Genomic DNA, 24730 nt, shown 5'->3' on the forward strand with positions numbered 1-24730 from the left:
TTTTTTCCTTTTCTTATGTCATTAGTCATTGATTATAAACTGCTACCTTAATATTTAATATGATATTACAAAGGATCGAAGAAAGAAAGAAAAAACACAAACATGATTGTGCATTTAAGTTGTCAGCACACATCTGCTTTGGTTCAAATGCACTGCATATCTTCCTTCAGTCAGCCAACAAAACAGCAATGGAAAAGATTAACATGCTGTTGGTAAAGCAGTTGCATCAAATTGATTTTCTGCTATATAGCATGATAATCCATACTGACAGCTCTGGATAGTACCAGCACATTTCTTGCTGGACTTGGTAATGCAAAGAACACAGTAAACAGCTTCACTTTTTCCTCAAAAATAAATAATTGACTATTAAAAACCTAACAGTCTTAAATAAGAACATCAGTAAGCACCACTGGCATAATGGATAAGTCACTGCCCTCCTAAGCCAGGGGGTCCAAGTCCCATATGGGGTGGAAGTAATTACAGCAAGTGTCTCATCACTAGAGTTGATATTTTATCCTTGCTTCAACTGTAAAACAGTCTTGCAGTGTTTAGCTTGTAAAAAATGACCACAGAAGCTAAAATATGACATTAATTATGATAACATTGTTGTTGTTGTTTTTTAAACCTTTTTTATCACCGTGGACAGCTTATTCAAGTGCCATCTGGCATGCATGTTCCTTTGTTGCTCATCATTCATCACCAAAAATGATTTTCTTTTTCAATTCTTATGACTGTACTGATTGTATTGAATAAAATCCACATCTAGCATAAACAATCAATGCTGAAACGTGCTCCAGTGGTGCAATTTGTCAGCGTGCTGTACTTATAAGACAGTATCTGTTGAGCCATGCCGAGGTTGTGAGTTCAAGCCTCACCTGGAGTATCTTTATATACTGTTTTTTTTCCTTTTCTTATGTCATTAGTCATTGATTAAATTAATATTTAACATCTGCTTTGGTTCAAATGCACTGCATATCTTCCTTCAGTCAGCCAACAAAACAGCAATGGAAAAGATTAACATACTGTTGGTAAAGCAATTGCATCAAATTGATTTTCTGCAATATAGCATGATAATCCATACTGACAGCTCTGGATAGTACCAGCACATTTCTTGCTGGACTTGGTAATGCAAAGAACACAGTAAACAGCTTCACTTTTTTTCAAAAATAAATTGACTATTAAAAACCTATCAGTCTTAAATAAGGACATCAGTAAGCACCACTGGCATAATGGATAAGGCACTGTTCTCCTAAGCCAGTGGTTGTGGGTTTAAGTCCCGTCTGAGTTGGAAGTCATTACAACAAGTGTCTCATCACCAGAGTTGATATTTTATCCTTGCTTCAACTGTAAAACAGTCTTGCAGTGTTTAGCTTGTAAAAAATGACCACAGAAGCTAAAATATGACATTAATTATGATAACATTGTGTTGTTGTTTTTTAAACCTTTTCTATCACCGTGGACAGCTTATTCAAGTGCCATCTGGCATGCATGTTCCTTTGTTGCTCATCATTCATCACCAAAAATGATTTTCTTTTTCAATTCTTATGACTGTACTGATTGTATTGAATAAAATCCACATCTAGCATAAACAATCAATGCTGCAAAGTGCTCCAGTGGTGCAATTTGTAAGCATGCTGTACTTATAAGACAGTATCTGTTGAGCAATGCCGAGGTTGTGAGTACAAGCCCACCTGGAGCATCTTTGTATACTGTTTTTTTTCCCTTTCTTATGTCATTAGTCATTGATTATAAACTGCTACCTTAATATTTAATATGATATTACAAAGGATGGAAGAAAGAAAGAAAAAACACAAACATGATTGTGCATTTAAGTTGTCAGCACACATCTGCTTTGGTTCAAATGCACTGCATATCTTCCTTCAGTCAGCCAACAAAACAGCAATGGAAAAGATTAACATACTGTTGGTAAAGCAGTTGCATCAAATTGATTTTCTGCAATATAGCATGATAATCCATACTGACAGCTCTGGATAGTACCAGCACATTTCTTGCTGGACTCTGTAATGCAAAGAACACAGTAAACAGCTTCACTTTTTCCTGAAAAATAAATAATTGACTATTAAAAACCTAACAGTCTTAAATAAGAACATCAGTAAGCACCACTGGCATAATGGATAAGTCACTGCCCTTCTAAGCCAGGGGGTCCAAGTCCCATATGGGATGGAAGTAATTACAGCAAGTGTCTCAACACTAGAGTTGATATTTTATCCTTGCTTCAACTGTAAAACAGTCTTGCAGTGTTTAGCTTGTAAAAAATGACCACAGAAGCTAAAATATGACATTAATTATGATAACATTGTTGTTTTTAAAACCTTTTCTATCACCGTGGACAGCTTATTCAAGTGTCATCTGGCATGCATGTTCCTTTGTTGCTCATCATTCATCACCAAAAATGATTTTCTTTTTCAATTCTTATGACTGTACTGATTGTATTGAATAAAATCCACATCCAACATAACCAACGAATGCTGCCAAGTGCTCCAGTGGTGCAATTGGTCAGCGCGCGGTACTAATAAGACAGTATCTGTTGAGCAATGCCGAGTTTGTGAGTTCAAGCCTCACCTGAAGCATCTTTGTATACTGTTTTTTTTCCTTTTCTTATGTCATTAGTCATTGATTAAATTAATATTTAACATCTGCTTTGGTTCAAATGCACTGCATATCTTCCTCAAGTCAGCCAACAAAACAGCAATGGAAAAGATTAACATACTGTTGGTAAAGCAGTTGCATCAAATTGATTTTCTGCAATATAGCATGATAATCCATACTGACAGCTCTGGATAGTACCAGCACATTTCTTGCTGGACTCTGTAATGCAAAGAACACAGTAAACAGCTTCACTTTTTCCACAAAAATAAATAATTGACTATTCAAAACCTATCAGTCTTAAATAAGAACATCAGTAAGCACCACTGGCATAATGGATAAGTCACTGTCCTCCTAAGACAGAGGGTCCAAGTCCCATATGGGGTGGAAGTCATTACAGCAAGTGTCTCATCACTAGAGTTGATATTTTATCCTTGCTTCAACTGTAAAACAGTCTTGCAGTGTTTAGCTTGTAAAAATTGACCACATAAGCTAAAATATGACATTAATTATGATAACATTGTTGTTGTTGTTTTTTAAACCTTTTTTTATCACCGTGGACAGCTTATTCAAGTGCCATCTGGCATGCATGTTCCTTTGTTGCTCATCATTCATCACCAAAAATGATTTTCTTTTTCAGTTCTTATGACTGTATGATTGTATTGAATAAAATCCACATCTAGCATAACCAATTAATGCTGCAAAGTGCTCCAGTGGCGCAATTGGTCAGCGCGCTGTACTTATAATACAGTATCTGTTGAGCAATGCCAAGGTTGTGAGTTCAAGCCTCACCTGGAGCATCTTTGTATACTGTTTTTTTTTCCTTTTCTTATGTCATTAGTCATTGATTAAAAACTGCTACCTTAATATTAATATGATATTACAAAGGATGGAAGAAAGAAAGAAAAAACACAAACATGATTGTGCATTTAAGTTGTCAGCACACATCTGCTTTGGTTCAAATGCACTGCATATCTTCCTTCAGTCAGCCAACAAAACAGCAATGGAAAAGATTAACATACTGTTGGTAAAGCAGTTGCATCAAATTGATTTTCTGCAATATAGCATGATAATCCATACTGACAGCTCTGGATAGTACCAGCACATTTCTTGCTGGACTTGGTAATGCAAAGAACACAGTAAACAGCTTCACTTTTTTCAAAAATAAATAATTGACTATTAAAAACCTATCAGTCTTAAATAAGGACATCAGTAAGCACCGCTGGCATAATGGATAAGGCACTGTTCTCCTAAGCCAGTGGTTGTGGGTTTAAGTACAGTCTGAGTTGGAAGTCATTACAGCAAGTGTCTCATCACTAGAGTTGATATTTTATCCTTGCTTCAACTGTAAAACAAACAGTCTTGCAGTGTTTAGCTTGTAAAAATTGACCACATAAGCTAAAATATGACATTAATTATGATAACATTGTTGTTGTTGTTTTCTAAACCTTTTTTTATCACCGTGGACAGCTTATTCAAGTGCCATCTGGCATGCATGTTCCTTTGTTGCTCATCATTCATCACCAAAAATTATTTTCTTTTTCAATTCTTATGACTGTACTGATTGTATTGAATAAAATCCACATCTAGCATAACCAAACAATGATGCAAAGTGCTCCAGTGGCGCAATTGGTCAGCGAGCGGTACTTATAAGACAGTATCTGTTGAGCAATGCTGAGGTTGTGAGTTCAAGCCTCACCTGGAGCATCTTTGTATACTGTTTTTTTTCCTTTTCTTATGTCATTAGTCATTGATTATAAACTGCTACCTTAATATTTAATATGATATTACAAAGGATGGAAGAAAGAAAGAAAAAACACAAACATGATAGTGCATTTAAGTTGTCAGCACACATCTGCCTTGGTTCAAATGCACTGCATATCTTCCTTCAGTCAGCCAACAAAACAGCAATGGAAAAGATTAACATACTGTTGGTAAAGCAGTTGCATCAAATTGATTTTCTGCTATATAGCATGATAATCCATACTGACAGCTCTGGATAGTTCCAGCACATTTCTTGCTGGACTTGGTAATGCAAAGAACACAGTAAACAGCTTCACTTTTTTTCAAAAATAAATAATTGACTATTAAAAACCTATCAGTCTTAAATAAGGACATCAGTAAGCACCACTGGCATAATGGATAAGGCACTGTTCTCCTAAGCCAGTGGTTGTGGGTTTAAGTCCCGTCTGAGTTGGAAGTCATTACAGCAAGTGTCTCATCACTAGAGTTGATATTTTATCCTTGCTTCAACTGTAAAACAGTCTTGCAGTGTTAAGCTTGTAAAAAATGACCACAGAAGCTAAAATATGACATTAATTATGATAACATTGTTGTTGTTGTTTTTTAAACCTTTTTTTATCACCGTGGACAGCTTATTCAAGTGCCATCTGGCATCCATGTTCCTTTGTTGCTCATCATTCATCACCAAAAATGATTTTCTTTTTCAATTCTTATGACTGTACTGATTGTATTGAATAAAATCCACATCTAGCATAACCAATTAATGCTGCAAAGTGCTCCAGTGGCGCAATTGGTCAGCGCGCGGTACTTATAAGACAGTATCTGTTGAGCAATGCAGAGGTTGTGAGTTCAAGCCTCACCTGGAGCATCTTTTTATCCTGTTTTTTTTCCTTTTCTTATGTCATTAGTCATTGATTAAATTAATATTTAACATCTGCTTTGGTTCAAATGCACTGCATATCTTCCTTCAGTCAGCCAACAAAACAGCAATGGTAAAGATTAATATACTGTTGGTAAAGCATTTGCATCAAATTGATTTTCTGCAATATAGCATGATAATCCATACTGACAGCTCTGGATAGTACCAGCACATTTCTTGCTGGACTTGGTAATGCAAAGAACACAGTAAACAGCTTCACTTTTTTTCAAAAATAAATAATTGACTATTAAAAACCTATCAGTCTTAAATAAGGACATCAGTAAGCACCACTGGCATAATGGATAAGGCACTGTTCTCCTAAGCCAGTGGTTGTGGGTTTAAGTCCCGTCTGAGTTGGAAGTCATTACAGCAAGTGTCTCATCACTAGAGTTGATATTTTATCCTTGCTTCAACTGTAAAACAGTCTTGCAGTGTTTAGCTTGTAAAAAATGACTACAGAAGCTAAAATATGACATTAATTATGATAACATTGCTGTTGTTGTTTTTTAAACCTTTTCTATCACCGTGGACAGCTTATTCAAGTGCCATCTGGCATGCATGTTCCTTTGTTGCTCATCATTCATCACCAAAAATGATTTTCATTTTTAATTCTTATGACTGTACTGATTGTATTGAATAAAATCCACATCTAGCATAACCAATTAATGCTGCAAAGTGCTCCAGTGGCGCAATTGGTCAGCGCGCGGTACTTATAAGACAGTATCTGTTGAGCAATGCTGAGGTTGTGAGTTCAAGCCTCACCTGGAGCATGTTTGTATACTGTTTTTTTTCCTTTTCTTATGTCATTAGTCATTGATTATAAACTGCTACCTTAATATTTAATATGATATTACAAAGGATCGAAGAAAGAAAGAAAAAACACAAACATGATTGTGCATTTAAGTTGTCAGCACACATCTGCTTTGGTTCAAATGCACTGCATATCTTCCTTCAGTCAGCCAACAAAACAGCAATGGAAAAGATTAACATGCTGTTGGTAAAGCAGTTGCATCAAATTGATTTTCTGCTATATAGCATGATAATCCATACTGACAGCTCTGGATAGTACCAGCACATTTCTTGCTGGACTTGGTAATGCAAAGAACACAGTAAACAGCTTCACTTTTTCCTCAAAAATAAATAATTGACTATTAAAAACCTAACAGTCTTAAATAAGAACATCAGTAAGCACCACTGGCATAATGGATAAGTCACTGCCCTCCTAAGCCAGGGGGTCCAAGTCCCATATGGGGTGGAAGTAATTACAGCAAGTGTCTCATCACTAGAGTTGATATTTTATCCTTGCTTCAACTGTAAAACAGTCTTGCAGTGTTTAGCTTGTAAAAAATGACCACAGAAGCTAAAATATGACATTAATTATGATAACATTGTTGTTGTTGTTTTTTTAAACCTTTTTTATCACCGTGGACAGCTTATTCAAGTGCCATCTGGCATGCTTGTTCCTTTGTTGCTCATCATTCATCACCAAAAATGATTTTCTTTTTCAATTCTTATGACTGTACTGATTGTATTGAATAAAATCCACATCTAGCATAAACAATCAATGCTGAAACGTGCTCCAGTGGTGCAATTTGTCAGCGTGCTGTACTTATAAGACAGTATCTGTTGAGCCATGCCGAGGTTGTGAGTTCAAGCCTCACCTGGAGTATCTTTATATACTGTTTTTTTTTCCTTTTCTTATGTCATTAGTCATTGATTAAATTAATATTTAACATCTGCTTTGGTTCAAATGCACTGCATATCTTCCTTCAGTCAGCCAACAAAACAGCAATGGAAAAGATTAACATACTGTTGGTAAAGCAATTGCATCAAATTGATTTTCTGCAATATAGCATGATAATCCATACTGACAGCTCTGGATAGTACCAGCACATTTCTTGCTGGACTTGGTAATGCAAAGAACACAGTAAACAGCTTCACTTTTTTTCAAAAATAAATTGACTATTAAAAACCTATCAGTCTTAAATAAGGACATCAGTAAGCACCACTGGCATAATGGATAAGGCACTGTTCTCCTAAGCCAGTGGTTGTTGGTTTAAGTCCTGTCTGAGTTGGAAGTCATTACAACAAGTGTCTCATCACCAGAGTTGATATTTTATCCTTGCTTCAACTGTAAAACAGTCTTGCAGTGTTTAGCTTGTAAAAAATGACCACAGAAGCTAAAATATGACATTAATTATGATAACATTGTGTTGTTGTTTTTTAAACCTTTTCTATCACCGTGGACAGCTTATTCAAGTGCCATCTGGCATGCATGTTCCTTTGTTGCTCATCATTCATCACCAAAAATGATTTTCTTTTTCAATTCTTATGACTGTACTGATTGTATTGAATAAAATCCACATCTAGCATAAACAATCAATGCTGCAAAGTGCTCCAGTGGTGCAATTTGTAAGCATGCTGTACTTATAAGACAGTATCTGTTGAGCAATGCCGAGGTTGTGAGTACAAGCCCACCTGGAGCATCTTTGTATACTGTTTTTTTTCCCTTTCTTATGTCATTAGTCATTGATTATAAACTGCTACCTTAATATTTAATATGATATTACAAAGGATGGAAGAAAGAAAGAAAAAACACAAACATGATTGTGCATTTAAGTTGTCAGCACACATCTGCTTTGGTTCAAATGCACTGCATATCTTCCTTCAGTCAGCCAACAAAACAGCAATGGAAAAGATTAACATACTGTTGGTAAAGCAGTTGCATCAAATTGATTTTCTGCAATATAGCATGATAATCCATACTGACAGCTCTGGATAGTACCAGCACATTTCTTGCTGGACTCTGTAATGCAAAGAACACAGTAAACAGCTTCACTTTTTCCTGAAAAATAAATAATTGACTATTAAAAACCTAACAGTCTTAAATAAGAACATCAGTAAGCACCACTGGCATAATGGATAAGTCACTGCCCTTCTAAGCCAGGGGGTCCAAGTCCCATATGGGATGGAAGTAATTACAGCAAGTGTCTCATCACTAGAGTTGATATTTTATCCTTGCTTCAACTGTAAAACAGTCTTGCAGTGTTTAGCTTGTAAAAAATGACCACAGAAGCTAAAATATGACATTAATTATGATAACATTGTTGTTTTTAAAACCTTTTCTATCACCGTGGACAGCTTATTCAAGTGTCATCTGGCATGCATGTTCCTTTGTTGCTCATCATTCATCACCAAAAATGATTTTCTTTTTCAATTCTTATGACTGTACTGATTGTATTGAATAAAATCCACATCCAACATAACCAATGAATGCTGCCAAGTGCTCCAGTGGTGCAATTGGTCAGCGCGCGGTACTAATAAGACAGTATCTGTTGAGCAATGCCGAGTTTGTGAGTTCAAGCCTCACCTGAAGCATCTTTGTATACTGTTTTTTTTCCTTTTCTTATGTCATTAGTCATTGATTAAATTAATATTTAACATCTGCTTTGGTTCAAATGCACTGCATATCTTCCTCAAGTCAGCCAACAAAACAGCAATGGAAAAGATTAACATACTGTTGGTAAAGCAGTTGCATCAAATTGATTTTCTGCAATATAGCATGATAATCCATACTGACAGCTCTGGATAGTACCAGCACATTTCTTGCTGGACTCTGTAATGCAAAGAACACAGTAAACAGCTTCACTTTTTCCACAAAAATAAATAATTGACTATTCAAAACCTATCAGTCTTAAATAAGAACATTAGTAAGCACCACTGGCATAATGGATAATTCACTGCCCTCCTAAGCCAGGGGGTCCAAGTCCCATATGGGGTGAAAGTAATTACAGCAAGTGTCTCATCACTAGAGTTGATATTTTATCCTTGCTTCAACTGTAAAACAGTCTTGCAGTGTTTAGCTTGTAAAAAATGACCACAGAAGCTAAAATATGACATTAATTATGATAACATTGTTGTTGTTGTTTTTTAAACCTTTTCTATCACCATGGACAGCTTATTCAAGTGCCATCTGGCATGCATGTTCCTTTGTTGCTCATCATTCATCACCAAAAATGATTTTCTTTTTCAGTTCTTATGACTGTATGATTGTATTGAATAAAATCCACATCTAGCATAACCAATTAATGCTGCAAAGTGCTCCAGTGGCGCAATTGGTCAGCGCGCTGTACTTATAATACAGTATCTGTTGAGCAATGCCAAGGTTGTGAGTTCAAGCCTCACCTGGAGCATCTTTGTATACTGTTTTTTTTTCCTTTTCTTATGTCATTAGTCATTGATTAAACACTGCTACCTTAATATTAATATGATATTACAAAGGATGGAAGAAAGAAAGAAAAAACACAAACATGATTGTGCATTTAAGTTGTCAGCACACATCTGCTTTGGTTCAAATGCACTGCATATCTTCCTTCAGTCAGCCAACAAAACAGCAATGGAAAAGATTAACATACTGTTGGTAAAGCAGTTGCATCAAATTGATTTTCTGCAATATAGCATGATAATCCATACTGACAGCTCTGGATAGTACCAGCACATTTCTTGCTGGACTTGGTAATGCAAAGAACACAGTAAACAGCTTCACTTTTTTCAAAAATAAATAATTGACTATTAAAAACCTATCAGTCTTAAATAAGGACATCAGTAAGCACCGCTGGCATAATGGATAAGGCACTGTTCTCCTAAGCCAGTGGTTGTGGGTTTAAGTCCCGTCTGAGTTGGAAGTCATTACAGCAAGTGTCTCATCACTAGAGTTGATATTTTATCCTTGCTTCAACTGTAAAACAAACAGTCTTGCAGTGTTTAGCTTGTAAAAATTGACCACATAAGCTAAAATATGACATTAATTATGATAACATTGTTGTTGTTGTTTTCTAAACCTTTTTTTATCACCGTGGACAGCTTATTCAAGTGCCATCTGGCATGCATGTTCCTTTGTTGCTCATCATTCATCACCAAAAATTATTTTCTTTTTCAATTCTTATGACAGTACTGTTTGTATTGAATAAAATCCACATCTAGCATAACCAAACAATGATGCAAAGTGCTCCAGTGGCGCAATTGGTCAGCGAGCGGTACTTATAAAACAGTATCTGTTGAGCAATGCTGAGGTTGTGAGTTCAAGCCTCACCTGGAGCATCTTTGTTTACTGTTTTTTTTCCTTTTCTTATGTCATTAGTCATTGATTATAAACTGCTACCTTAATATTTAATATGATATTACAAAGGATGGAAGAAAGAAAGAAAAAACACAAACATGATAGTGCATTTAAGTTGTCAGCACACATCTGCCTTGGTTCAAATGCACTGCATATCTTCCTTCAGTCAGCCAACAAAACAGCAATGGAAAAGATTAACATACTGTTGGTAAAGCAGTTGCATCAAATTGATTTTCTGCTATATAGCATGATAATCCATACTGACAGCTCTGGATAGTTCCAGCACATTTCTTGCTGGACTTGGTAATGCAAAGAACACAGTAAACAGCTTCACTTTTTTTCAAAAATAAATAATTGACTATTAAAAACCTATCAGTCTTAAATAAGAACATCAGTAAGCACCACTGGCATAATGGATAAGGCACTGTTCTCCTAAGACAGTGGTTGTGGGTTTAAGTCCCGCCTGAGTTGGAAGTCATTACAGCAAGTGTCTCATCACTAGAGTTGATATTTTATCCTTGCTTCAACTGTAAAACAGTCTTGCAGTGTTTAGCTTGTAAAAAATGACCACACAAGCTAAAATATGACATTAATTATGATAACATTGTATTTGTTGTTTTTAAAACCTTTTCTATCACCGTGGACAGCTTATTCAAGTGCCATCTGGCATCCATGTTCCTTTGTTGCTCATCATTCATCACCAAAAATGATTTTCTTTTTCAATTCTTATGACTGTACTGATTGTATTGAATAAAATCCACATCTAGCATAACCAATCAATGCTGCAAAGTGCTCCAGTGGCGCAATTGGTCAGCGTGCGGTACTTATAAGACAGTTTGTGTTGAGCAATGCAGAGATTGTGAGTTCAAACCTCACCTGGAGCATCTTTTTATCCTGTTTTTTTTTCCTTTTCTTATGTCATTAGTCATTGATTAAATTAATATTTAACATCTGCTTTGGTTCAAATGCACTGCATATCTTCCTTCAGTCAGCCAACAAAACTGCAATGGAAAAGATTAACATACTGTTGGTAAAGCAGTTGCATCAAATTGATTTTCTGCAATATAGCATGATAATCCATACTGACAGCTCTGGATAGTACCAGCACATTTCTTGCTGGACTTGGTAATGCAAAGAACACAGTAAACAGCTTCACTTTTTTTCAAAAATAAATAATTGACTATTAAAAACCTATCAGTCTTTAATAAGGACATCAGTAAGCACCACTGGCATAATGGGTAAGGCACTGTTCTCCTAAGCCAGTGGTTGTGGGTTTAAGTCCCGTCTGAGTTGGAAGTCATTACAGCAAGTGTCTCATCACTAGAGTTGATATTTTATCCTTGCTTCTACTGTAAAACAGTCTTGCAGTGTTTAGCTTGTAAAAAATGACCACAGAAGCTAAAATATGACATTAATTATGATAACATTGTTGTTGTTATTTTTTAAACCTTTTCTATCACCGTGGACAGCTTATTCAAGTGCCATCTGGCATGCATGTTCCTTTGTTGCTCATCATTCATCATCAAAAATGATTTTCTTTTTCAATTCTTATGACTGTACTGATTGTATTGAATAAAATCCACATATAGCATAACCAATCAATGCTACAAAGTGCTACAGTGGCGCAATTGGTCAGCACGCAGTACTTATAATACAGTATCTGTTGAGCAATGCCAAGGTTGTGTGTTCAAGCCTCACCTGGAGCATGTTTGTATACTGTTTTTTTTCCTTTTTTTATGTCATTAGTCATTGATTATAAACTGCTACCTTAATATTTAATATGATATTACAAAGGAAGGAAGAAAGAAAGAAAACACACAAACATGATTGTGCATTTAAGTTGTCAGCACACATCTGCTTTGGTTCAAATGCACTTCATATCTTCCTTCAGTCAGCCAACAAAACAGCAATGGAAAAGATTAACATACTGTTGGTAAAGCAGTTGCATCAAATTGATTTTCTGCAATATAGCATGATAATCCATACTGACAGCTCTGGATAGTACCAGCACATTTCTTGCTGGACTTGGTAATGCAAAGAACACAGTAAACAGCTTCACTTTTTTTCAAAAATAAATAATTGACTATTAAAAACCTATCAGTCTTAAATAAGGACATCAGTAAGCACCACTGGCATAATGGATAAGGCACTGTTCTCCTAAGCCAGTGGTTGTGTGTTTAAGTCCCGTCTGAGTTGGAAGTCATTACAGCAAGTGTCTCATAACTAGAGTTGATATTTTATCCTTGCTTCTACTGTAAAACAGTCTTGCAGTGTTTAGCTTGTAAAAAATGACCACAGAAGCTAAAATATGACATTAATTATGATAACATTGTTGTTGTTATTTTTTAAACCTTTTCTATCACCGTGGACAGCTTATTCAAGTGCCATCTGGCATGCATGTTCCTTTGTTGCTCATCATTCATCCCAAAAATGATTATCTTTTTCAATTCTTATGACTGTACTGATTGTATTGAATAAAATCCACATCTAGCATAACCAATCAATGCTGCAGAGTGCTCCAGTGGCGCAATTGGTCAGCACGCAGTACTTATAATACAGTATCTGTTGAGCAATGCCAAGGTTGTGAGTTCAAACCTCACCTGTAGTATCTTTGTCTACTGTTTTTTTTCCTTTTCTTATGTCATTAGTCATTGATTATAAACTGCTACCTTAATATTTAATATGATATTACAAAGGATGGAAGAAAGAAAGAAAAAACACAAACATGATTGTGCATTTAAGTTGTCAACACATCTGCTTTGGTTCAAATGCACTGCATATCTTCCTTCAGTCAGCCAACAAAACAGCAATGGAAAAGATTAACATACTGTTGGTAAAGCAGTTGCATCAAATTGATTTTCTGCAATATAGCATGATAATCCATACTGACAGCTCTGGATAGTTCCAGCACATTTCTTGCTGGAATTGGTAATGCAAAGAACACAGTAAACAGCTTCACTTTTTCCTCAAAAATAAATAATTGACTATTAAAAACCTAACAGTCTTAAATAAGAACATCAGTAAGCACCACTGGCATAATGGGTAAGGCACTGTTCTACTAAGCCAGTGGTTGTGGGTTTAAGTCTCGTCTGAGTTGGAAGTCATTACAGCAAGTGTCTCATCACTAGAGTTGATATTTTATCCTTGCTTCTACTGTAAAACAGTCTTGCAGTGTTTAGCTTGTAAAAAATGATCACAGAAGCTAAAATATGACATTAATTATGATAACATTGTTGTTGTTTTTTAAACCTTTTTATCACCGTGGATAGCTTATTCAAGTGCCATCTGGCATGTATGTTCCTTTGTTGCTCATCATTCATCACAAAAAATGATTTTCTTTTTCAATTCTTATGACGGTACTGATTGTATTGAATAAAATCCACATCTAGCATAACCAATCAATGCTGCAAAGTGCTCCAATGGCGTAATTGGTCAGCGCGCGTTTCTTATAATACAGTATCTGTTGAGCAATGCCAAGGTTGTGAGTTCAAGCCTCACCTGGAGCATCTATGTCTACAGTTTTTTTTCCTTTTCTTATGTCATTAGTCATTGATTATAAACTGCTACCTTAATATTTAATATGATATTACAAAGGATGGAAGAAAGAAAGAAAAAACACAAACATGATTGTGCATTTAAGTTGTCAACACATCTGCTTTGGTTCAAATGCACTGCATATCTTCCTTCAGTCAGCCAACAAAACAGCAATGGAAAAGATTAACATACTGTTGATAAAGCAGTTGCATCAAATTGATTTTCTGCAATATAGCATGATAATCCATACTGACAGCTCTGGATAGTACCAGCACATTTCTTGCTGGACTTGGTAATGCAAAGAACACAGTAAACAGCTTCACTTTTTCCTCAAAAATAAATAATTGACTATTAAAAACTTATCAGTCTTAAATAAGAACATCAGTAAGCACCACTGGCATAATGGATAAGTCACTGCCCTCCTAAGCCAGGGGGTCCAAGTCCCATATGGGGTGGAAGTCATTACAGCAAGTGTCTCATCACTAGAGTTGATATTTTATCCTTGCTTCAACTGTAAAACAGTCTTGCAGTGTTTAGCTTGTAAAAAATGACCACAGAAGCTAAAATATGACATTAATTATGATAACATTGTTGTTGTTGTTGTTGTTGTTTTTTAAACCTTTTCTATCACCGTGTACAGCTTATTCAAGTGCCATCTGGCATGCATGTTCCTTTGTTGCTCATCATTCATCACCAAAAATGATTTTCTTTTTCAATTCTTATGACTGTACTGATTGTATTGAATAAAATCCACATCTAGCATAACCAATTAATGCGGCAAAGTGCTCCAGTGGCGCAATTGGTCAGCACGCGGTACTTATAAGACAGTATCTGTTGAGCAATGCCGGGGTTGTGAGTTCATGCCTCACCTGGAGCATCTTTGTATACTGTTTTTTTTCTTTTCTTATGTCATTAGTCATTGATTATAAACTGCTACCTTAATATTTAATATGATATTACAAAGGATGGAAGAAAGAAAGAAAAAACACAAACATGATTGTGCATTTAAGTTGACAGCGCACATCTGCTTTGGTTCAAATGCACTGCATATCTTCCTTCAGTCAGCCAACAAAACAGCAATGGAAAAGATTAACATACTGTTGGTAAAGCAGTTGCATCAAATTGATTTTCTGCTATATAGCATGATAATCCATACTGACAGCTCTGGAAAGTACTAGCACATTTCTTGCTGGACTTGGTAATGCAAAGAACACAGTAAACAGCTTCACTTTTTCCTGAAAAATAAATAATTGACTATTAAAAACCTAACAGTCTTAAATAAGAACATCAGTAAGCACCACTGGCATAATGGATAAGTCACTGCCCTCCTAAGCCAGGGGGTCCAAGTCCCATATGGGGTGGAAGTCATTACAGCAAGTGTCTCATCACTAGAGTTGATATTTTATCCTTGCTTCAACTGTAAAATAGTCTTGCAGTGTTTAGCTTGTAAAAAATGACCACAGAAGCTAAAATATGACATTAATTATGATAACATTGTTGTTGTTGTTGTTGTTTTTTAAACCTTTTCTATAACCGTGGACAGCTTATTCAAGTGCCATCTGGCATGCATGTTCCTCTGTTGCTCATCATTCATCACCAAAAATGATTTTCTTTTTCAATTCTTATGAGTGTACTGATTGTATTGAATAAAATCCACATCTAGCATAACCAATTAATGCTGCAAAGTGCTCCAGTGGCGCAATTGATCAGCGCACGGTACTTATAAGACAGTATCTGTTGAGCAATGCCGAGGTTGTGAGTTCAAGCCTCACCTGGAGCATCTTTGTATACTGTTTTTTTTCCTTTTCTTATGTCATTAGTCATTGATTAAAAACTGCTACCTTAATATTTAATATGATATTACAAAGGATGGAAGAAAGAATGAAAAAACACAAACATGATTGTGCATTTAAGTTGTCAGCACACATCTGCTTTGGTTCAAATGCACTGCATATCTTCCTTCAGTCAGCCAACAAAACAGCAATGGAAAAGATTAACATACTGTTGGTAAAGAAGTTGCATCAAATTGATTTTCTGCAATATAGCATGATAATCCATACTGACAGCTCTGGATAGTACCAGCACATTTCTTGCTGGACTTGGTAATGCAAAGAACACAGTAAACAGCTTCACTTTTTCCTCAAAAATAAATAATTGACTATTAAAAACCTAACAGTCTTAAATAAGAACATCAGTAAGCACCACTGGCATAATGGATAAGTCACTGCCCTCCTAAGCCAGGGGGTCCAAGTCCCATATGGGGTGGAAGTCATTACAGCAAGTGTCTCATCACTAGAGTTGATATTTTATCCTTGCTTCAACTGTAAAACAGTCTTGCAGTGTTTAGCTTGTAAAAAATGACCACAGAAGCTAAAATATGACATTAATTATGATAACATTGTTGTTGTTCTTGTTTTTTAAACCTTTTCTATCACCGTGGACAGCTTATTCAAGTGCCATCTGGCATGCATGTTCCTTTGTTGCTCATCATTCATCACCAAAAATGATTTTCTTTTTCAATTCTTATGACTGTACTGATTGTATTGAATAAAATCCACATCTAGCATAACCAATTAATGCTGCAAAGTGCTCCAGTGGCGCAATTGGTCAGCGCGCGGTACTAATAAGACAGTATCTGTTGAGCAATGCCGAGGTTGTGAGTTCAAGCCTCACCTGGAGCATCTTTGTGTATTTTTTTTTTCCTTTTCTTATGTCATTAGTCATTGATTATAAACTGCTACCTTAATATTTAATATAATATTACAAAGGATGGAAGAAAGAAAGAAAAAACACAAACATGATTGTGCATTTAAGTTGTCAGCACACATCTGCTTTGGTTCAAATGCACTGCATATCTTCCTTCAGTCAGCCAACAAAACAGCAATGGAAAAGATTAACATACTGTTGGTAAAGCAGTTGCATCAAATTGATTTTCTGCAATATAGCATGATAATCCATACTGACAGCTCTGGATAGTACCAGCACATTTCTTGCTGGACTTGGTAATGCAAAGAATACAGTAAACAGCTTCACTTTTTCCTCAAAAATAAATAATTGACTATTAAAAACCTAACAGTCTTAAATAAGAACATCAGTAAGCACCACTGGCATAATGATTAAGTCACTGCCCTCCTAAGCCAGGGGGTCCAAGTCCCATATGGGGTGGAAGTAATTACAGCAAGTGTCTCATCACTAGAGTTGATATGTTATCCTTGCTTCAACTGTAAATCAGTCTTGCAGTGTTTAGCTTGTAAAAAATGACCACAGAAGCTAAAATATGACATTAATTATGATAACATTGTTGTTGTTGTTTTTTAAACCTTTTCTATCACCGTGGACAGCTTATTTAAGTGCCATCTGGTATGCATGTTCCTTTGTTGCTCATCATTCATCACCAAAAATGATTTTCTTTTTCAATTCTTATGACTGTACTGATTGTATTGAATAAAATCCACATCTAGCATAACCAACTAATGCTGCAAAGTGCTCCAGTGGTGCAATTGGTCAGAGCGCGGTACTAATAAGACAGTATTTGTTGAGCAATGCCGAGGTTGTGAGTTCAAGCCTCACCTGGAGCATCTTTGTATACTGTTTTTTTTCCTTTTCTTATGTCATTAGTCATTGATTATAAACTGCTACCTTAATATTTAATATGATATTACAAAGGATCGAAGAAAGAAAGAAAAAACACAAACATGATTGTGCATTTAAGTTGTCAGCACACATTTGCTTTGGTTCAAATGCACTGCATATCTTCCTTCAGTCAGCCAACAAAACAGCAATGGAAAAGATTAACATGCTGTTGGTAAAGCAGTTGCATCAAATTGATTTTCTGCTATATAGCATGATAATCCATACTGACAGCTCTGGATAGTACCAGCACATTTCTTGCTGGACTTGGTAATGCAAAGAACACAGTAAACAGCTTCACTTTTTCCTCAAAAATAAATAATTGACTATTAAAAACCTAACAGTCTTAAATAAGAACATCAGTAAGCACCACTGGCATAATGGATAAGTCACTGCCCTCCTAAGCCAGGGGGTCCAAGTCCCATATGGGGTGGAAGTAATTACAGCAAGTGTCTCATCACTAGAGTTGATATTTTATCCTTGCTTCAACTGTAAAACAGTCTTGCAGTGTTTAGCTTGTAAAAAATGACCACAGAAGCTAAAATATGACATTAATTATGATAACATTGTTGTTGTTGTTTTTTTAAACCTTTTTTATCACCGTGGACAGCTTATTCAAGTGCCATCTGGCATGCATGTTCCTTTGTTGCTCATCATTCATCACCAAAAATGATTTTCTTTTTCAATTCTTATGACTGTACTGATTGTATTGAATAAAATCCACATCTAGCATAAACAATCAATGCTGAAACGTGCTCCAGTGGTGCAATTTGTCAGCGTGCTGTACTTATAAGACAGTATCTATTGAGCCATGCTGAGGTTGTGAGTTCAAGCCTCACCTCGAGTATCTTTATATACTGTTTTTTTTTCCTTTTCTTATGTCATTAGTCATTGATTAAATTAATATTTAACATCTGCTTTGGTTCAAATGCACTGCATATCTTCCTTCAGTCAGCCAACAAAACAGCAATGGAAAAGATTAACATACTGTTGGTAAAGCAATTGCATCAAATTGATTTTCTGCAATATAGCATGATAATCCATACTGACAGCTCTGGATAGTACCAGCACATTTCTTGCTGGACTTGGTAATGCAAAGAACACAGTAAACAGCTTCACTTTTTTTCAAAAATAAATAATTGACTATTAAAAACCTATCAGTCTTAAATAAGGACATCAGTAAGCACCACTGGCATAATGGATAAGGCACTGTTCTCCTAAGCCAGCGGTTGTGGGTTTAAGTCCCGTCTGAGTTGGAAGTCATTACAACAAGAGTCTCATCACTAGAGTTGATATTTTATCCTTGCTTCAACTGTAAAACAGTCTTGCAGTGTTTAGCTTGTAAAAAATGACCACAGAAGCTAAAATATGACATTAATTATGATAACATTGTTGTTGTTGTTTTTTAAACCTTTTTTATCACAGTGGACAGCTTATTCAAGTACCATCTGGCATGCATGTCCCTTTGTTGCTCATCATTCATCACCAAAAATGATTTTCTTTTCAATTCTTATGACTGTACTGATTGTATTGAATAAAATCCACATCTAGCATAACCAACTAATGCTGCAAAGTGCTCCAGTGGCGCAATTGGTCAGCGCGCGGTACTTATAAGACAGTATCTGTTGAGCAATGCTGAGGTTGTGAGTTCAAGCCTCACCTAAAGCATCTTTGTATACTGTTTTTTTTCCTTTTCTTATGTCATTAGTCATTGATTATAAACTGCTACCTTAATATTTAATATGATATTACAAAGGATGGAAGAAAGAAAGAAAAAACACAAACACGATTGTGCATTTAAGTTGTCAGCACACATCTGCTTTGGTTCAAATGCACTGCATATCTTCCTTCAGTCAGCCAACAAAACAGCAATGGAAAAGATTAGCATACTGTTGGTAAAGCAGTTGCATCAAATTGATTTTCTGCAATATAGCATGATAATCCATACTGACAGCTCTGGATAGTACCAGCACATTTCTTGCTGGACTTGGTAATGGAAAGAACACAGTAAACAGCTTCACTTTTTTTTCAAAAATATTTAATTGACTATTAAAAACCTATCAGTCTTAAATAAGGACATCAGTAAGCACCACTGGCATAATGGATAAGTCACTGTTCTCCTAAGCCAGTGGTTGTGGGTTTAAGTCCCATCTGAGTTGGAAGTCATTACAGCAAATGTCTCATCACTGGAGTTGATATTTTATCCTTGCTTCAACTGTAAAACAGTCTTGCAGTGTTTAGCTTGTAAAAAATGACCACAGAAGCTAAAATATGACATTAATTATGATAACATTGTTGTTGTTATTTTTTAAACCTTTTTTATCACCGTGGACAGCTTATTCAAGTGTCATCTGGCATGCTTGTTCCTTTGTTGCTCATCATTCATCACCAAAAATGATTTTCTTTTTCAATTCTTATGACGGTACTAATTGTATTGAATAAAATCCACATCTAGCATAACCAACCAATGCTGCAAAGTGCTCCAGTGGCGTAATTGGTCAGCGCGCGTTTCTTATAATACAGTATCTGTTGAGCAATGCCAAGGTTGTGAGTTCAAGCCTCACCTGGAGCATCTATGTCTACTGTTTTTTTTCCTTTTCTTATGTCATTAGTCATTGATTATAAACTGCTACCTTAATATTTAATATGATATTACAAAGGATGGAAGAAAGAAAGAAAAAACACAAACATGATTGTGCATTTAAGTTGTCAACACATCTGCTTTGGTTCAAATGCACTGCATATCTTCCTTCAGTCAGCCAACAAAACAGCAATGGAAAAGATTAACATACTGTTGGTAAAGCAGTTGCATCAAATTGATTTTCTGCAATATAGCATGATAATCCATACTGACAGCTCTGGATAGTTCCAGCACATTTCTTGCTGGAATTGGTAATGCAAAGAACACAGTAAACAGCTTCACTTTTTCCTCAAAAATAAATAATTGACTATTAAAAACCTAACAGTCTTAAATAAGAACATCAGTAAGCACCACTGGCATAATGGGTAAGGCCCTGTTCTCCTAAACCAGTGGTTGTGGGTTTAAGTCTCGTCTGAGTTGGAAGTCATTACAGCAAGTGTCTCATCACTAGAGTTGATATTTTATCCTTGCTTCTACTGTAAAACAGTCTTGCAGTGTTTAGCTTGTAAAAAATGATCACAGAAGCTAAAATATGACATTAATTATGATAACATTGTTGTTGTTTTTTAAACCTTTTTTTATCACCGTGGACAGCTTATTCAAGTGCCATCTGGCATGCATGTTCCTTTGTTGCTCATCATTCATCACCAAAAATGATTTTCTTTTTCAATTCTTATGACGGTACTGATTGTATTGAATAAAATCCACATCTAGCATAACCAATCAATGCTGCAGAGTGCTCCAGTGGCGCAATTGGTCAGCACGCAGTAATTATAATACAGTATCTGTTGAGCAATGCCAAGGTTGTGAGTTCAAGCCTCACCTGGAGCATCTATGTCTACTGTTATTTTTCCTTTTCTTATGTCATTAGTCAATGATTATAAACTGCTACCTTAACATTTAATATGATATTACAAAGGATGGAAGAAAGAAAGAAAAAACACAAACATGATTGTGCATTTAAGTTGTCAACACATCTGCTTTGGTTCAAATGCACTGCATATCTTCCTTCAGTCAGCCAACAAAACAGCAATGGAAAAGATTAACATACTGTTGGTAAAGCAGTTGCATCAAATTGATTTTCTGCAATATAGCATGATAATCCATACTGACAGCTCTGGATAGTACCAGCACATTTCTTGCTGGACTTGGTAATGGAAAGAACACAGTAAACAGCTTCACTTTTTTTTCAAAAATATTTAATTGACTATTAAAAACCTATCAGTCTTAAATAAGGACATCAGTAAGCACCACTGGCATAATGGATAAGTCACTGTTCTCCTAAGCCAGTGGTTGTGGGTTTAAGTCCCGTCTGAGTTGGCAGTCATTACAGCAAATGTCTCATCACTAGAGTTGATATTTTATCCTTGCTTCAACTGTAAAACAGTCTTGCAGTGTTTAGCTTGTAAAAAATGACCACAGAAGCTAAAATATGACATTAATTATGATAACATTGTTGTTGTTATTTTTTAAACCTTTTTTATCACCGTGGACAGCTTATTCAAGTGTCATCTGGCATGCTTGTTCCTTTGTTGCTCATCATTCATCACCAAAAATGATTTTCTTTTTCAATTCTTATGACGGTACTGATTGTATTGAATAAAATCCACATCTAGCATAACCAATCAATGCTGCAAAGTGCTCCAGTGGCGTAATTGGTCAGCGCGCGTTTCTTATAATACAGTATCTGTTGAGCAATGCTAAGGTTGTGAGTTCAAGCCTCACCTGGAGCATCTATGTCTACTGTTTTTTTTCCTTTTCTTATGTCATTAGTCATTGATTATAAACTGCTACCTTAATATTTAATATGATATTACAAAGGATGGAAGAAAGAAAGAAAAAACACAAACATGATTGTGCATTTAAGTTGTCAACACATCTGCTTTGGTTCAAATGCACTGCATATCTTCCTTCAGTCAGCCAACAAAACAGCAATGGAAAAGATTAACATACTGTTGGTAAAGCAGTTGCATCAAATTGATTTTCTGCTATATAGCATGATAATCCAGACTGACAGCTCTGGATAGTACCAGCACATTTCTTGCTGGACTTGGTAATGCAAAGAATACAGTAAACAGCTTCACTTTTTCCTCAAAAATAAATAATTGACTATTAAAAACCTAACAGTCTTAAATAAGAACATCAGTAAGCACCACTGGCATAATGATTAAGTCACTGCCCTCCTAAGCCAGGGGGTCCAAGTCCCATATGGGGTGGAAGTAATTACAGCAAGTGTCTCATCACTAGAGTTGATATGTTATCCTTGCTTCAACTGTAAATCAGTCTTGCAGTGTTTAGCTTGTAAAAAATGACCACAGAAGCTAAAATATGACATTAATTATGATAACATTGTTGTTGTTTTTTAAACCTTTTCTATCACCGTGGACAGCTTATTTAAGTGCCATCTGGCATGCATGTTCCTTTGTTGCTCATCATTCATCACCAAAAATGATTTTCTTTTTCAATTCTTATGACTGTACTGATTGTATTGAATAAAATCCACATCTAGCATTACCAACTAATGCTGCAAAGTGCTCCAGTGGTGCAATTGGTCAGTGCGCGGTACTAACAAGACAGTATTTGTTGAGCAATGCCGAGGTTGTGAGTTCAAGCCTCACCTGGAGCATCTTTGTATACTGTTTTTTTTCCTTTTCTTATGTCATTAGTCATTGATTATAAACTGCTACCTTAATATTTAATATGATATTACAAAGGATCGAAGAAAGAAAGAAAAAACACAAACATGATTGTGCATTTAAGTTGTCAGCACACATCTGCTTTGGTTCAAATGCACTGCATATCTTCCTTCAGTCAGCCAACAAAACAGCAATGGAAAAGATTAACATGCTGTTGGTAAAGCAGTTGCATCAAATTGATTTTCTGCTATATAGCATGATAATCCATACTGACAGCTCTGGATAGTACCAGCACATTTCTTGCTGGACTTGGTAATGCAAAGAACACAGTAAACAGCTTCACTTTTTCCTCAAAAATAAATAATTGACTATTAAAAACCTAACAGTCTTAAATAAGAACATCAGTAAGCACCACTGGCATAATGGATAAGTCACTGCCCTCCTAAGCCAGGGGGTCCAAGTCCCATATGGGGTGGAAGTAATTACAGCAAGTGTCTCATCACTAGAGTTGATATTTTATCCTTGCTTCAACTGTAAAACAGTCTTGCAGTGTTTAGCTTGTAAAAAATGACCACAGAAGCTAAAATATGACATTAATTATGATAACATTGTTGTTGTTGTTTTTTTAAACCTTTTTTATCACCGTGGACAGCTTATTCAAGTGCCATCTGGCATGCATGTTCCTTTGTTGCTCATCATTCATCACCAAAAATGATTTTCTTTTTCAATTCTTATGACTGTACTGATTGTATTGAATAAAATCCACATCTAGCATAAACAATCAATGCTGAAACGTGCTCCAGTGGTGCAATTTGTCAGCGTGCTGTACTTATAAGACAGTATCTATTGAGCCATGCTGAGGTTGTGAGTTCAAGCCTCACCTCGAGTATCTTTATATACTGTTTTTTTTTCCTTTTCTTATGTCATTAGTCATTGATTAAATTAATATTTAACATCTGCTTTGGTTCAAATGCACTGCATATCTTCCTTCAGTCAGCCAACAAAACAGCAATGGAAAAGATTAACATACTGTTGGTAAAGCAATTGCATCAAATTGATTTTCTGCAATATAGCATGATAATCCATACTGACAGCTCTGGATAGTACCAGCACATTTCTTGCTGGACTTGGTAATGCAAAGAACACAGTAAACAGCTTCACTTTTTTTCAAAAATAAATAATTGACTATTAAAAACCTATCAGTCTTAAATAAGGACATCAGTAAGCACCACTGGCATAATGGATAAGGCACTGTTCTCCTAAGCCAGCGGTTGTGGGTTTAAGTCCCGTCTGAGTTGAAAGTCATTACAACAAGAGTCTCATCACTAGAGTTGATATTTTATCCTTGCTTCAACTGTAAAACAGTCTTGCAGTGTTTAGCTTGTAAAAAATGACCACAGAAGCTAAAATATGACATTAATTATGATAACATTGTTGTTGTTGTTTTTTAAACCTTTTTTATCACAGTGGACAGCTTATTCAAGTACCATCTGGCATGCATGTCCCTTTGTTGCTCATCATTCATCACCAAAAATGATTTTCTTTTCAATTCTTATGACTGTACTGATTGTATTGAATAAAATCCACATCTAGCATAACCAATTAATGCTGCAAAGTGCTCCAGTGGCGCAATTGGTCAGCGCGCGGTACTTATAAGACAGTATCTGTTGAGCAATGCTGAGGTTGTGAGTTCAAGCCTCACCTAAAGCATCTTTGTATACTGGTTTTTTTCCTTTTCTTATGTCATTAGTCATTGATTATAAACTGCTACCTTAATATTTAATATGATATTACAAAGGATGGAAGAAAGAAAGAAAAAACACAAACACGATTGTGCATTTAAGTTGTCAGCACACATCTGCTTTGGTTCAAATGCACTGCATATCTTCCTTCAGTCAGCC

At 35.7% G+C, this 24730-nt stretch overlaps 8 non-coding genes across 8 annotated transcripts; all 8 read left to right on the forward strand.

The window, feature by feature from the left end:
- The first annotated feature begins 2498 nt into the window (after positions 1-2498).
- TRNAI-AAU (transfer RNA isoleucine (anticodon AAU)) lies at positions 2499-2591 on the forward strand. The gene is given in 2 exon segments: positions 2499-2536; positions 2556-2591. It is a non-coding gene; the product is annotated as a tRNA-Ile (tRNA).
- A 2534-nt stretch (positions 2592-5125) lies between these two features.
- TRNAI-UAU (transfer RNA isoleucine (anticodon UAU)) lies at positions 5126-5218 on the forward strand. The gene is given in 2 exon segments: positions 5126-5163; positions 5183-5218. It is a non-coding gene; the product is annotated as a tRNA-Ile (tRNA).
- A 728-nt stretch (positions 5219-5946) lies between these two features.
- TRNAI-UAU (transfer RNA isoleucine (anticodon UAU)) lies at positions 5947-6039 on the forward strand. The gene is given in 2 exon segments: positions 5947-5984; positions 6004-6039. It is a non-coding gene; the product is annotated as a tRNA-Ile (tRNA).
- A 2515-nt stretch (positions 6040-8554) lies between these two features.
- Positions 8555-8647, forward strand: TRNAI-AAU (transfer RNA isoleucine (anticodon AAU)). The gene is given in 2 exon segments: positions 8555-8592; positions 8612-8647. It is a non-coding gene; the product is annotated as a tRNA-Ile (tRNA).
- Positions 8648-15609: 6962 nt separating this feature from the next.
- On the forward strand, positions 15610-15702 carry TRNAI-UAU (transfer RNA isoleucine (anticodon UAU)). The gene is given in 2 exon segments: positions 15610-15647; positions 15667-15702. It is a non-coding gene; the product is annotated as a tRNA-Ile (tRNA).
- Positions 15703-16510: 808 nt separating this feature from the next.
- TRNAI-AAU (transfer RNA isoleucine (anticodon AAU)) lies at positions 16511-16603 on the forward strand. The gene is given in 2 exon segments: positions 16511-16548; positions 16568-16603. It is a non-coding gene; the product is annotated as a tRNA-Ile (tRNA).
- An 804-nt stretch (positions 16604-17407) lies between these two features.
- TRNAI-AAU (transfer RNA isoleucine (anticodon AAU)) lies at positions 17408-17500 on the forward strand. The gene is given in 2 exon segments: positions 17408-17445; positions 17465-17500. It is a non-coding gene; the product is annotated as a tRNA-Ile (tRNA).
- A 5226-nt stretch (positions 17501-22726) lies between these two features.
- TRNAV-AAC (transfer RNA valine (anticodon AAC)) lies at positions 22727-22819 on the forward strand. The gene is given in 2 exon segments: positions 22727-22764; positions 22784-22819. It is a non-coding gene; the product is annotated as a tRNA-Val (tRNA).
- The last annotated feature ends 1911 nt before the right edge of the window (positions 22820-24730 follow it).

This window comes from Pseudophryne corroboree, unplaced genomic scaffold, assembly GCF_028390025.1.
Source record: "Pseudophryne corroboree isolate aPseCor3 unplaced genomic scaffold, aPseCor3.hap2 scaffold_852, whole genome shotgun sequence".
Taxonomy (NCBI): Eukaryota; Metazoa; Chordata; class Amphibia; order Anura; family Myobatrachidae; genus Pseudophryne; species Pseudophryne corroboree.